This window comes from Trichosurus vulpecula, chromosome 1 (genome assembly GCF_011100635.1).
Source record: "Trichosurus vulpecula isolate mTriVul1 chromosome 1, mTriVul1.pri, whole genome shotgun sequence".
In the NCBI taxonomy this organism is placed as follows: Eukaryota; Metazoa; Chordata; class Mammalia; order Diprotodontia; family Phalangeridae; genus Trichosurus; species Trichosurus vulpecula.
In genome coordinates, this window is record NC_050573.1 from 202,481,077 (window position 1) to 202,494,115 (window position 13,039).

The window sequence follows — 13,039 nt, forward strand, 5'->3', positions numbered from 1 at the left end:
GTGTGTGTATATATATATATGTATATATGTACATATATATATATATATATACACACACATATATATATTCCCTTCTCATGAACCATACGCAAAATCTTTCCATGTAGGAATGTAAACAAAACAGTTCAACTTTAGTAAGTGCCTTGTGATTTCTCTTTCTTGATTACCTTTTCATGCTTCTCTTGATTCTTGTGTTTGAAAGTCAAATTTTTTATTCAGCTCTGGTCTTTTCACTGAGAAAGCTTGAAAGTCCTCTATTTTCTTGAAAGTCTGTATTTTGCCTTGGAGCATGATACTCAGTTTTGCTGGGTAGGTGATTCTTGGTTTTAATCCTAGCTCCACTGACCTCCAGGTTATTGTATTCCAAGCCCTTTGATCCCTTACTGTAGAAGCTGCTAGATCTTGTATTATTCTGATTGTATTTCCACAATACTCAAATTGTTTCCTTCTGGCTGCTTCCAGTATTTTCTCCTTGATCTGGGAGCTCTGGAATTTGGCGACAAAATTCCTAAGAGTTTTCTTTTTGGGAACTTTTTCAGGAGGTGGTCAGTGGATTCTTTCAATTTCTAAATGGCTCTAGAATATTAGGGCAGTTTTCCTTGATAATTTCTTGAAAGATGACATCTAGGCTCTTTTTTTGATCATGGCTTTCAGGTAGTCCAATAATTTTTAAATTATCTCTCCTGGATCTGTTCTCCAGGTCAGTGGTTTTTCCAATGAGATATTTCACATTGTCTTCCATTTTTTTCATTCCTTTAGTTCTGTTTTATAGTATCTTGATTTCTTATAAAGTCACCAGCTTCCACTTGCTCCAATCTAATTTTGAAGGTAGTATTTTCTTCAGTGGTCTTTTGGACCTCCTTTTCCATTTGGCTAATTCTGCTTTTTAAGGCATTCTTCTCCTCATAGGCTTTTTGGAGCTCCTTTGCCATTTGCGTTAGTCTATTTTTTAAGGTGTTATTTTCTTCAGTATTTTTGGGGGTCTTCTTTAGCAAGTCATTGACTTGTTTTTCATGGTTTTCTTGCATCCTTCTCATTTCTCTTCCCAATTTTTCCTCTACTTCTCTAACTTGCTTTTCCAAATCCTTTTTGAGCTCTTCCATGGCCTGAGACCAGTTCATGTTTTTCTTGGAGTCTTTTGTTGTAGGCTCTTTGACTTTGTTGACTTCTTCTGGCTGTATGTTTTGGTCTTCTTTGTCACCAAAGAAAGATTCCAAAGTCTGAGACTGAATCTGAGTGCGTTTTCACTGCCTGGCCATGTTCCCAGCCAACTACTTGACCCTTGAGTTTTTTTGGGGGTATGACTGCTTGTAGAGTAGAGGGTAATTTGTTCCAAGCTTGAGAGGATGTGCTGTTGTCTTCAGAGCTATTTCTATACAGCCAGCTGTGCCACACCAGTGCTCCTCCTACCCCAAGAACCACCAACCTGGACCAGACTCAGATCTTAATCAGGCTCTGCACTCTTGCTCTGATCCGCCACTTAATTCCTCCCACCAGGTGGGCCTAGGGCCAGAAGTAACTGCAGCTGTAGTTCTGTAGCTGCACCACCCCTGCTGCGAACTCCTTTCACTCTGTCCCCTGCAGCTTTCCCCACTAACCTTCTCTGTTGTCTTTGGTGTTTGTGGGTTAAGAAGTCTGGTAACTGCTAGAGCTCATTGATTCAGGGCACTAGGGCCTGTTCTGCCTGGCTCCAGGTCTGGTTGGTCCTGCAGCCACCCACTCTGGGCTCTGCTGTCCTCTGCTCCCAGCTCCGCGCTTCATAGACCTTACCCAGCAACCATCCAGGCTGTCCTGGGCTGGAACCCTGCTATTTTGTGGGTTCTGCAGTTCTATAATTTGTTTAGAGCCATTTTTTATAGGTTTTTGGAGGGACCTGGCCCGGGAGCTCACGCAAGTCCCTGCTTTCCAGCCGCCATCTTGGCTCCGCTCCCCCCCCCCCCATAGTGTGTCTTAAAAGACTGGTAGTCAATTCATTTTCATTCCAATCTGTTTACCTTTTGGAGACTCACCATTCATTGCACCTCTTTCCTTTTGCCTCTAAGTGGCATGGGGTTATTGAATAAAAATTAAAGCCTTGCTCCATATCTGACTATGACCTTAACAGTTGTTTTGGTTATTGCTACAATTTCCATGTCTATGTCACACTGATTGAAATTTTTCATTGAAATTTCGTGTACGTTCTGCTATTTATATGTTCTACTCACAGGTGAACTATAGCAGCTCTCATAGCTGCCGGAAAGAATTCCTTCAATCTGAATCACATTTCTCTGAGAATGTCATACAAACAAGGGGGCACTGAGATCTTTGGGTAGTGCCTGAAATGATTTGGCACACTTTAGAAATAACAGATATTTACTTGTTGTGAAGAATAAAAAAATTCTAGCCTTATATTTGTTTTCTCCTCTGACTCTTGATATCTACATGCCAATGAGAAATGTACTATGAATTTTCTGACTTTCTGTATTTCATGGAGACTTCTGCATTCCCTAAACACAGTGTGGGAATCAAGGATTGATTTTCACTTGGCTGAAGTCAGAATCTTTGTATTATTTTATTGTAGTTCTTTGTATTTAATATACAAGGATTTGACAAAGTGCTACAGCCTAATCTTCTAATAATACCCATTTTGCCCCATAAAATTATTCCATGCAGTCTTAACATGTTAAATATGTCACTATTAAAGGAGAGGAACATAAAACTCAGTTTATAATATTAAAACTCCCCAATCTGACATGATGCTATCAATCACGTTCTCTGGTAATATTAAACTTTCCTCATTTTTCTTTAATTTTGCATTTTTAGTGTAACAAATTGAGATGAAAGCAGCAGGCTTATGTTCAAGATGTCTTGGCAGTGAATGCCAGTCAAGTTACAAGTCAAGTGATAAGAAAACAAATCACATGAAAATCTAATATTTAATAACATTTCCAAAAGATTACTGAGATTTAAGACCTTGCACTGTAATCAGCGCTGGATCAGTGCAGGCGCAGCAGTAATTACTAGGGGTATGGTTTAGTTCCATTCAGGATAAATGAACATCATTACAAAAAAGGCTTGAAGTAAATTTCATTCCATTTGGTAAACTTAAAATATTCATTTTTGAAGGACTCTTAGTTTTCTTGTAGTGGCTTTTTGTGAGCAGTCTGGTAGAAAGGAAGAAGAATAGCATAAGGGAAAGAGGAATCATAGTAGCATAGATTTTGAGTTAGAAGGGGGCTTGGAGGCCATCTTCCCAATCCCTTCTCTTTATAGCTGAAGAAGCTCAGACATGAGAGGGAACGTGATTTGCCCATGGCCACATAGGCAATAAAGGCCAGGTTCTAAACTCAGATCTTCTAACTCAAGAGCCAGTGTTTTTTCCCTTGTAACTGTGCTTTGCTCAGAGTCAGAGAATGGTACATTGGATAGAGCACTGGACATGGATTCGGAAAACCTGAGTTCAGTCATGCATCATACATAAACAGTGCGACTTTGGGCAAGTCACTGAAACTTTTCCTCTCAGTCTTACTTTCTTCATCTACAAAACAGGGACAATAATGGTACCTACCTGTAATGACAAGCAAAGTGGAATTTTGCTGGATTGAATGTGCGTTGAGTTTCAGCCAGTGAGAGACCTGAGTTCTAGCCAATCAGATGCTGGCAAGAACTGTATATAAGGAGAACCCAGAGTGTGAGAGAAGCAGACATCGAGAGGGCATTGAAGAGAAGACATCAAGAGCGGCCACTGTTGAGAAGAAGACTGAGAGGTAGCTAGCATCCAGAGAGTTGCTGGTGTTAAGAAGAAAAGAGACAAAGGAGAATGAGCTGTGAGCATTAAGCTGAGAGGAAACCTAGAAGAGCTGGGAGGGAAGAGAAGAGATCTTTGAGAGTTAGGGGACCTTTGATGGCAGAGACTTGCTGAAGGAGCCTCTGAACTTTGAAGGCGAGTAGAGCTGTAGGGCAGAGACCTTCCCATGGGAAGGAGGCTTAGCTTAATCCCCTTTTGAGAGCTGTTAAAATTAACCGAGCTGTTAACACAGAGCTTCTGGACTTTGGAGGTGAATTGAGATGGTGGTGTTGGTGGTGTGTATTGCTGCCCTGTTAAGCTTTGTTTTCCCCAAAAACAGAAGCTGTGGGCAGGAACCCCTGGAGCCTGCTGTTGGGCAGGAACTTGGAGTGGAGCAATCCCTGTGAGCTAGGACCTGGTGCAGGAGTGGAGAGATGCCTACATGTGAATCCAGGTGAGAGTGAGTTGGGAGCAGTCAGCTCCCAACTCACTATATATATATATATATATGTATATATGTATGTTTAATTAAAGTGAGATTGTAAACCCCCTTAAAGTTGCTTTCCTCAGAAAAGCAGATCAAAGAACCTGTGCTGGCAGCCCTTCTGTGTGCTGGTGTTATTGGTCTTACACAGCCACAGTAGCGGCCAGTAGCATTGTTGTTATACTACTTCACAAGGTTATTGTAAAGATTGAACGAGATAACATGTGTAAAGTCCTTTGCAAATCTTAAAATGTGATATACATGATAGCTGTTGTTATTGTTGCTAAAATTTCTTTAAAGTGGAGAAGAGAAGGGGATAAGTATTTATATAGTGTTTACCATGTGCAAAATACTGTGCAAAGCACTTCATACATTTTGTTTTATCTTCACAACCCCTTTGGAATGTGGATGCTATTATTACCCCCATTTTACAGATGAGGAAACTGAGGCCAACAGAAGTCAAGTGACTTGCCCAGGGTCACTTAACTAGTAAGTGTCTGAGGTTCTATTTGAACTCTGGTCTTCCTGAGTTCAGACACAGCTTTGTATATCTACTGTGCCACCAACTACCTCTAAGGTCAGAGAAACCTGTCAACAACGGAATTGTTGTTAAAGTTAATTAATATTAATTAATATTAATATTAACATTAATACTTTAACATGAGTGACTGGATTTCTGAACCCCCTACTAGAAACCTATAAAAAATTAAAATGGCAAAGATATATTTGTCTAAATGCTTTAAAATGTCTCAAAATGCTTGATCCGTCTCTCAAAAATATAAAACTATAAAAAGTTGCTTTTTTATTTAGCTAACAAACTAGGAAATCTTTCAAAATTGATGCATTTGGGAATGAATTGACAGCTGTTTCACAATAGAATAAAAAAGTTACAGTTGAGCTAACTGGGCTTTCTCTTTTCATGTAATGTACATATCAGTTACTTAGGAATGCTTTATATAGCATAATCTAATTCACCTTGTCAAACTTCTCAACCCAGTTTTGAAATTCAGCAGTATCAGCCTTTGCATCATTTACATCACATAATTTTTGCTTCTCAAGAAATCAGTTCCCCTAAAGAAATGGATAGATTTATTGTACTTGCTGCAGCTAGGGGTCTTGTGTGGCTCCTAGTTTATTTAATGGGTAAAATGAATACCTGGAGTACCAGCTGCAAAAGAATGAGGTGATGTGTATTGTTTTTTGTGCGTTGAGCTTTTTTCCTCTTCTTTTGGGCTCTTCCCCTACCCCCCCCACACCCCGCCTAAGAAGTCTATGAATACGTCAGTATAGCCTGAATGCACAGCCACATTCTCAGGTTCATCTTTGAAATCTTCACTGGTGTTTTGCATTTCTTTGAGAACTTTTATGGTGAGGAAATAGAAATGTGGACTAAAATGCTATGAGGTTCTCTCATTATTTCTCTTCTATTACTTAAAAAAGGGGGAAAGGAAAAGAGCCATTTCTTGTTAGACTGGGAAATATCAGTCTTATAGTATTTTCAGGATCTGGTGAGCATAACTCCACGCTGATATTTACTGATAGTTTGTGTTGGGGTTGCTGATTTAAAAGTAACTCCTTCAAACTGTTTCCTATAAAAAAACGATTGGTACTGGTTGACTAGACCAAAAAGATAATTTGGGTTCTCTGTGCTTTCTCCTTTTCGGCTACCCCTACTTTCTGAGTTTGTTTTGTTTTCTCACAAACAGATCAATGGAATGCTAGTGTTGGATGGGATTTGAGATTGTCAAATCTCAAGGACTCCATTATTTTATAGATGAGGAAACCAAAACCTAGAAAAGTGAAATGATCTGCCCATGTTCCCATAGGTAGTAAATGGTAGAGCTAGAGGTAAGATGTTGGTCTTTTTTCTCCTAGTATAGTGTTTTCCCCTGTACGGTACATGCTGAAGATCTCTGCTGAGATATGTCTAGCTGAGATTATGACAGACGATATTCCTTTGCTACATTTAGTTTTTTTGGCAACATAATGATATAATTCAATTCAACAAAAATTTCTTAAGTAGTCCAAGGCACTGTGCTAGGTGCCGAGGATGCAAATATAGAGAGATTTTGGACTCATTCTCCTGGAGCAAACCTGGCTACATCTCCCCCAGATGGTTCTAGGGTATGCCTGAGGAGCCAGGAATGTCTTTCTTGAGCCCCCATTCTAGTATATTCCTCCCATAACTAGCCACCAGTGATTAGCTTCCCAGTTTCATTTAAACAACTAAAATCAATTATTTTAAGTAGAAGATACAGCGATAACGGTAGTGCTAATGTAACCTCTTCCCCCTCCCCCTCTCCAAGAGGTAAAATATCTCCTATACCACTTTGATACTGGATTGGAGATGTCGACCTTAAACTCAGAGTAGTTTCTATATAGGATCTATCCCCACCAAGTTCACTTCAAAACGTAGCATCATGGATGGATGGGGATGGATAAGTCCCCATCTCTGCTTCTGCTGGGCTAGGCTGAGTAGGTTGTTTGGAACTTTGGTCCTCACTTTCTGCCTTCTGTCACATCTCCTTATGTACTCCAGATCTCAGACCTCTGGTGGCTTACTGACCTGACCTTTTGAGGTCCTAAAGCTGTAGTTGTCTCCAAAACTTCACCTGAAATAAGGAAGGATAAACAAAACTGAGACAGAAGCAAGAGCAGGGCTGCGCATTTACTGTATGTGGCAGCTCCAATGAGGAAATAAAGGATTGAGACCTTTCTCCTCACTAAGGGGTCTCAGCAGGTTTCGTTTCTTTACTGGAACACACCCAAGCAAGAATGAACCCCAGGCTCATTTTGACTTTTGTCCTTTTTTAATACACCCTAGTTCTGACTATGTAGCAGATGAAAAATCTGTCTCTTTATCACATAGTTACTATACTGAGACTAGTTTCTGAATGTGCACGCAGATCAGGGGCTGAGCATTGCTATGATGTGTTATCACACCTTTCCAGAAGCAGGCTTCCATGGTGGAGATGGCATACATGTGCTGAACACAGTATTCATGCACAGCAGCTGCCTCCTTCCCCAGCCCCACAAAGAAAAAATGAAATTATCCCCGCTCTCAAGAAACTTACTGGTAGGATTACATATAGGATGAGTACAGAAGTCTAAATATGTGCAAAACATTATTTTCAAGAGGGAAAGAATACTAATAACTGAGGGGATCAGAAGGGGCTTCATGTGTGGAGTAACTATATTTCGTAGGAAACTGAGGATTCTCTAAGGCAGATGTGATGACAGAATACATTCCAGATATGGAAGATCACTTGTGCAAAGATGAGGAGAAAGGAAATGGAAAAACATGTATAGGAGATAACTAGCAAGCCAGTTTAACTAAAATAGAGAGTATAGAAAGGGAAGTTAATAGTAGGAGACTAGTTCATATTTAGATTGTAGAGGGCTGTAACAGCAAGCAAAGTAGGAGTTTTTGCTGGATTGAGTTCTAGCCCATCAGAGACTTGTATGTGAGTTCTAACCAATCAGACACATTCATGAATTTTAGCCGATCAAGATATGTGGATTGAGTTTTAGCCAACCAGGTACCTACTAGAATTGTATGTAAAGAGAGCCAGTAGTGTGAGAGAGTAGACATCAAGAGAGCCAGCATCAAGAGAGTGAGCCAGCATTGAGAACAAGAGAATGAAGAGAAGAGACAAAGAAGAAGAATGAGCTTTGAGTACTGAGCTGAGAGGAAACCTTTAAGAGCTGGGGAGAGACCTTTAAGAGCGCGGAGGAGACCTCTGAGAGCAGAGAGAAGACCTTTGACGGCAAAGACTTGCTGAAGAAGCTTTTGAGCTGTAAAAGCAAATAGAGCTGTAGGGCAGAAACCTGCCCATGGGAAGGAGGCTTAGCTTAAGCCCCTTTTAAGAACTGTTAAAGTGAACTGAGCTGTTAACACAGAGTCTCTGGCCTTTGAGGTGAATTGAGATGGTGGTGCTGGTGGTGTGTGTTGTTGCCCTGTTAAGCTTTGCTTTCCCAGAGGCGGAAGTTGTGGGCAGGAATCCCTGGAGCCTGCTGTTGGGGCAGGAGCAGGAAGAGCTTGGAGTGGAGCACTCCCCAGAGCTGAGACCTGGTGAAAGAGCAGAAAGCTGCCTATGTGTGAATCCAGGTGAGAATCAGGAGTGGTCAGCCCACAGAGGAAGAGACATGGTACTTGCAAGTCAACCTTGAGTCTTGGCCTTAATTAAGGAAATTGTTCTTACTGTGGCCCAGGGGTGGATGGTGTGGTATTTTCTGCTACTCTTAAGGATATGTCATGCTAGGGAAGACCTTAGCCTGGGACCCCCTGATTTTGGGGGTGCAATGATATATACTGTGTAGTGTGATGTTCTTAATGTGACTTAGGGGTGGATGGTATTTTCTGCTACCCCTTAAGGATGTGTTGTGCTAGGGGAAACCTTACCCTGGGACCTCCTGCTCTGTAAACAAGTATTTTGGGGAATGCTACTGAGTGCAGTGATATATGCTAGGCACCATACTGAGTGATATGAGATTTTATGTATATATATATATATATGTTGTTATGAATGTTATGCTTTATTCAACAATGTTTAATTTATTGCTGAATAAATAGAGAGTTCATTATACTACGCGATTAGATCCTTGAAATTATTCATAGCAGCAGTCTTCAGGTGTGCTGCCATGATTGGCGTTATAAGGGCTTTAAATGTCAGGCTGAGAAATTTCCATTTTATTGTAGTGGCAGCAGGGAGCCATTGAAAATTTTTTGAATGTAGTGATGGCATGATCAGATCTGTGTTTTAGGGCTATTTGCCAATTATGTGGAAGATGGATTAGAGATGTAAAAGATGGAAGACAGGGAGACCAATCAGGATGCTCTCATAATAGTCCAAGTAATAGAGGATGAAAACTTGAAATAAAGGCTCTGTGAATGGAGAAATGGGGATGGACACAAGAGAGTTTACAAAGGCAGGATTGATAAAACTTCGTAATTAACTAGATATAATTGTTGAGGAGTAGGGGGAGTCAAGAAATAGTCCAAATTTGCAAACCTAGATGGTGTCATCAGAAGAAATAGGGATATTTAGGGAAGGTTCTGCAGGGGGCAGGGGTAGTTGAATTGATGTGTCTATGGGACACCTGGGACAGGTAGGCAGCACAAATAGAGTACTAGACCTGGAATCAGGAAGATCTGAGTTTAAATCCAGCCTCAGACACTTACTAGCTGTGTGACCTTGGGCAAATCACTTAATCCTGTTTACTTAAGTTTTCTTATCTGTAAAATGAGCTAGAAAAGGAAGTGGCAAACCACCCCAATACCTTTTGCCAAGAAAACACTAAAGGGGATCATAAAGAGTTGGACATAACTGAAATGACTGAACAACAATGAGACAGTCAGGTAGAAATGCTGAGCAAGCAATTATAATGTAGGACTGAAGATCCAAAGAGGGATTTGGAGTGAGAATATAGATTTGGGAATCATTAGTGTAAAGATGACCGTTAATTCCATGAGAACTGATAGTATCACCAAGAGTGAAGGTATATAGAGAGAAGACAAGAAGACCCAGATTGGAGCCTTGAGTTATTCCTATACTCAGTTGTGAGAGGAGGAGGAGGAGTATTTAACAAAGGAGACTAAGGAGTGATTAGACATGTAGGGAGGAGAAACAAATGAAAAGTATCATGAAAACTGAGGAACGAGAGAATGTTCAGGAGGAAGGGTTTGTCTGCAGAGTCAAAAGCTACAGGGAAGCCAAGTAAAATGAGGTTTAAGAAAAGGACAATGGATTTAGAATAGGGGTTTGTATGCAACCTTAAGATATCATTTTACACCTACTAGATTGGCTAAAATGATAGAAAGGGAAAGGGACAAATGTTGGAGAGGATGTGGAAAAATTGGTACACTAATTCATTGTTGGTGGAATTGTAAGATGATCCAACCTTTTTGGAGAACAATCTGGAATTATGCCCAATGAATTATTAAACTATCTATACCCTTTGACTCAGCAATACCACTACTTGGTCTATTTCCCAAGATTATCAAAGAAAAAGGAAAAGAACCTATATGTTCTAAAATGTTTATAGCAGCTTTCTTTGTGGTGGCAAAGAGCTGGAAATTGCAGGGATGCCCATCAATTAGGAAATGGCTGAACAAGTTGTGATATATGATTGTGATGTAATACTATCATGCTATAAGAAATGATGAGCTCAATGATTTTAGAAAAACATGGAAAGACTTGTACGAAATAATGAAGAGTGAAATGAGCAGAACCAAGAAATCATTGTATACTGTAACAGCAGTATTGTTTTAAGAATGACTTTGAGTGAATAAGTTATTTTGTCTATTATAAATAACCAAATTAACTATAAAGAACAAGTGAAGAAAGACACTATCTGCATCCACAGGAAGAACTGATAAAATAGAAGTATGTATAGAATAATTTTACATTTTACCTATTTGTGTCTAATGGTAGCCATCTCTAAGGTGGGGAGGGAGGGAAAAAAAGGAAATTTACATGATAATTTTATTCTGTATTTGAAAGGACTAGAAAGTGGCACATAGTAGATTTGTAGTTTCATGTACAATCATCTTTTTATTATGTTATGGAAATGCTTTTTTATTCCACAAATTAAAAATAAAATTTTAAAAATGAATAGGAGTTTATAATCTTTTCAGACCCCTTTGCATTCTGGTAAACCCTATAGAACCCATCTCAGAATAATGCTTCTATGTGCATAAAATGTAGGATAACAAAGGAAACCAATTATATTGAAATATAGTTATCAAAATATATTTTTAAAAATCACAGAGCCCATTTTAAGAACCTCTAATTTAGATAATCAACAATGACTTAAAAGAGCATATTTTCAGTTAAGTAGTGGTGGGTTCTAAAGCCAAATTGCAAGAGATTGAGAAGTGAGGAGGTACAGAAATGGAGAAAATGACTGTTGACAACCTTTCCAGGAATTTAAGTTTGAAAGGGAAAAAATATAGGGTATTATTTTGAAGAAATGTCACTATTCTCGTTATGCTACTTAGTAAAGGTCTTTACTGAGATCTAATTGTGTCTACTGGCATGACTGTTAATAAGAAACACAGTAGATGGCGGCTGGTAAGCAGGGACTAGTGTGAGCTCTGTACCGAGTCCCTCCAAAAACCTATAAAAAATGGCTCTGAACCAATTCTAGAACGGCAGAACCCACAAAACAGCAGAGGGAAGCAGGGCTCCAGCCCAGGACAGCCTGGATGGTCTCTGGGTGAGGTCTATCCCACACGGAGCTGAGAGCTGGGAGCTGGGAGCTGGGAACGGAGTGGAGCACAGCCCAGCCTGAACGGCGTGGACCATCCAGACCAGAAGCCGGGCGGAGGGGGCCCTAGCGCCCTGAATCAGCGAGCTGCAGCAGTTACCAGACTCCTTAACCCACAAACAACAAAGACTGCGGAGAAAGTTAGTGGGAAAAGCTGCCGGAGTAGAAGGAGTTCGCGGTTTGCCCGGGGGTAGCGGAGGTGGGTCAGTCAAGGCTGTTGTTGCTTACGGTCCCAGGCCCACCTGGTGGGAGGAATTAAGTGGCGGATCAGAGCAGGAGTGCACAGCCTGCTGAAGATCTAAGCCCAGTCCGGGTTGGGGGTTGGGGAAGGAGCAGTGCTGGAGTGGCAGAGCTGGCACCTCCCCCCCAAACGTGGAACATAGAACTCTCTAGTCTACAAGCAGTCATACCCCACTGAAAAACTCAAAGGTCAAGTTAGTTGGCTGGGAATATGGCCAGGCAGCGAAAACACACCGAGATTTGGTCTCAGACTTTGCATTCTTTCTTTGCTGACAAAGAAGACCAAAACATACAGCCTAAAGAAGTCAATAAAGTGCAAGAGCCTACACCAAAAGCCTCCAAGAAAAACATGAACTGGTCCCAGGCCATGGAAGAGTTCAAAAAGGATTTGGAAAAGCAAGTTAGAGAAGTAGAGGAAAAATTGGGAAGAGAAATGAGAAGGATGCGAGAAAACCATGAAAAACAAGTCAATGACTTGCTAAAGGAGACCCCCAAAAAACCCGAAAAATACACTGAAGAAAACAACACCTTAAAAAACAGACTAACTCAAATGGCAAAAGAGCTCCAAAAAGACAATGAGGAGAAGAATGCCTTGAAAGGCAGAATTAGCCAAATGGAAAAGGAGGTCCAAAAGTCCACTGAAGAAAATACTACTTTAAAAATTAGATTGGAGCAAGTGGAAGCTAGTGATTTTATGAGAAATCAAGATATTATAAATCAGAACCAAAGGAATGAAAAAATGGAAGATAATGTGAAATATCTCCTTGGAAAAACCACTGACCTGGAAAATAGATCCAGGAGAGATAATTTAAAAATTATTGGACTACCTGAAAGCCATGATCAAAAAAAAAGCCTAGATATCATCTTTCAAGAAATTATCAAGGAGAACTGCCCTGATATTCTAGAGCCACAGGGCAAAATAGAAATTGAAAGAATCCATCGATCGCCTCCTCAAATAGATCCCAAAAAGAAATCTCCCAGGAATATTGTCGCCAAATTCCAGAGCTCCCAGATCAAGGAGAAAATACTGCAAGCAGCCAGAAAGAAACAATTTGAGTATTGTGGAAACCCAATCAGAATAACCCAAGATCTGGCAGCCTCTACATTAAGAGATCGAAGGGCTTGGAATACGATATTCCGGAGGTCAATGGAGCTAGGATTAAAACCTAGAATCACCTACCCAGCAAAACTGAGTATCATCCTCCAAGGCAAAATATGGATTTTCAATAAAATAGAGGACTTTCAAACTTTCTCAGTGAAAAGACCAGAACTGAATAGAA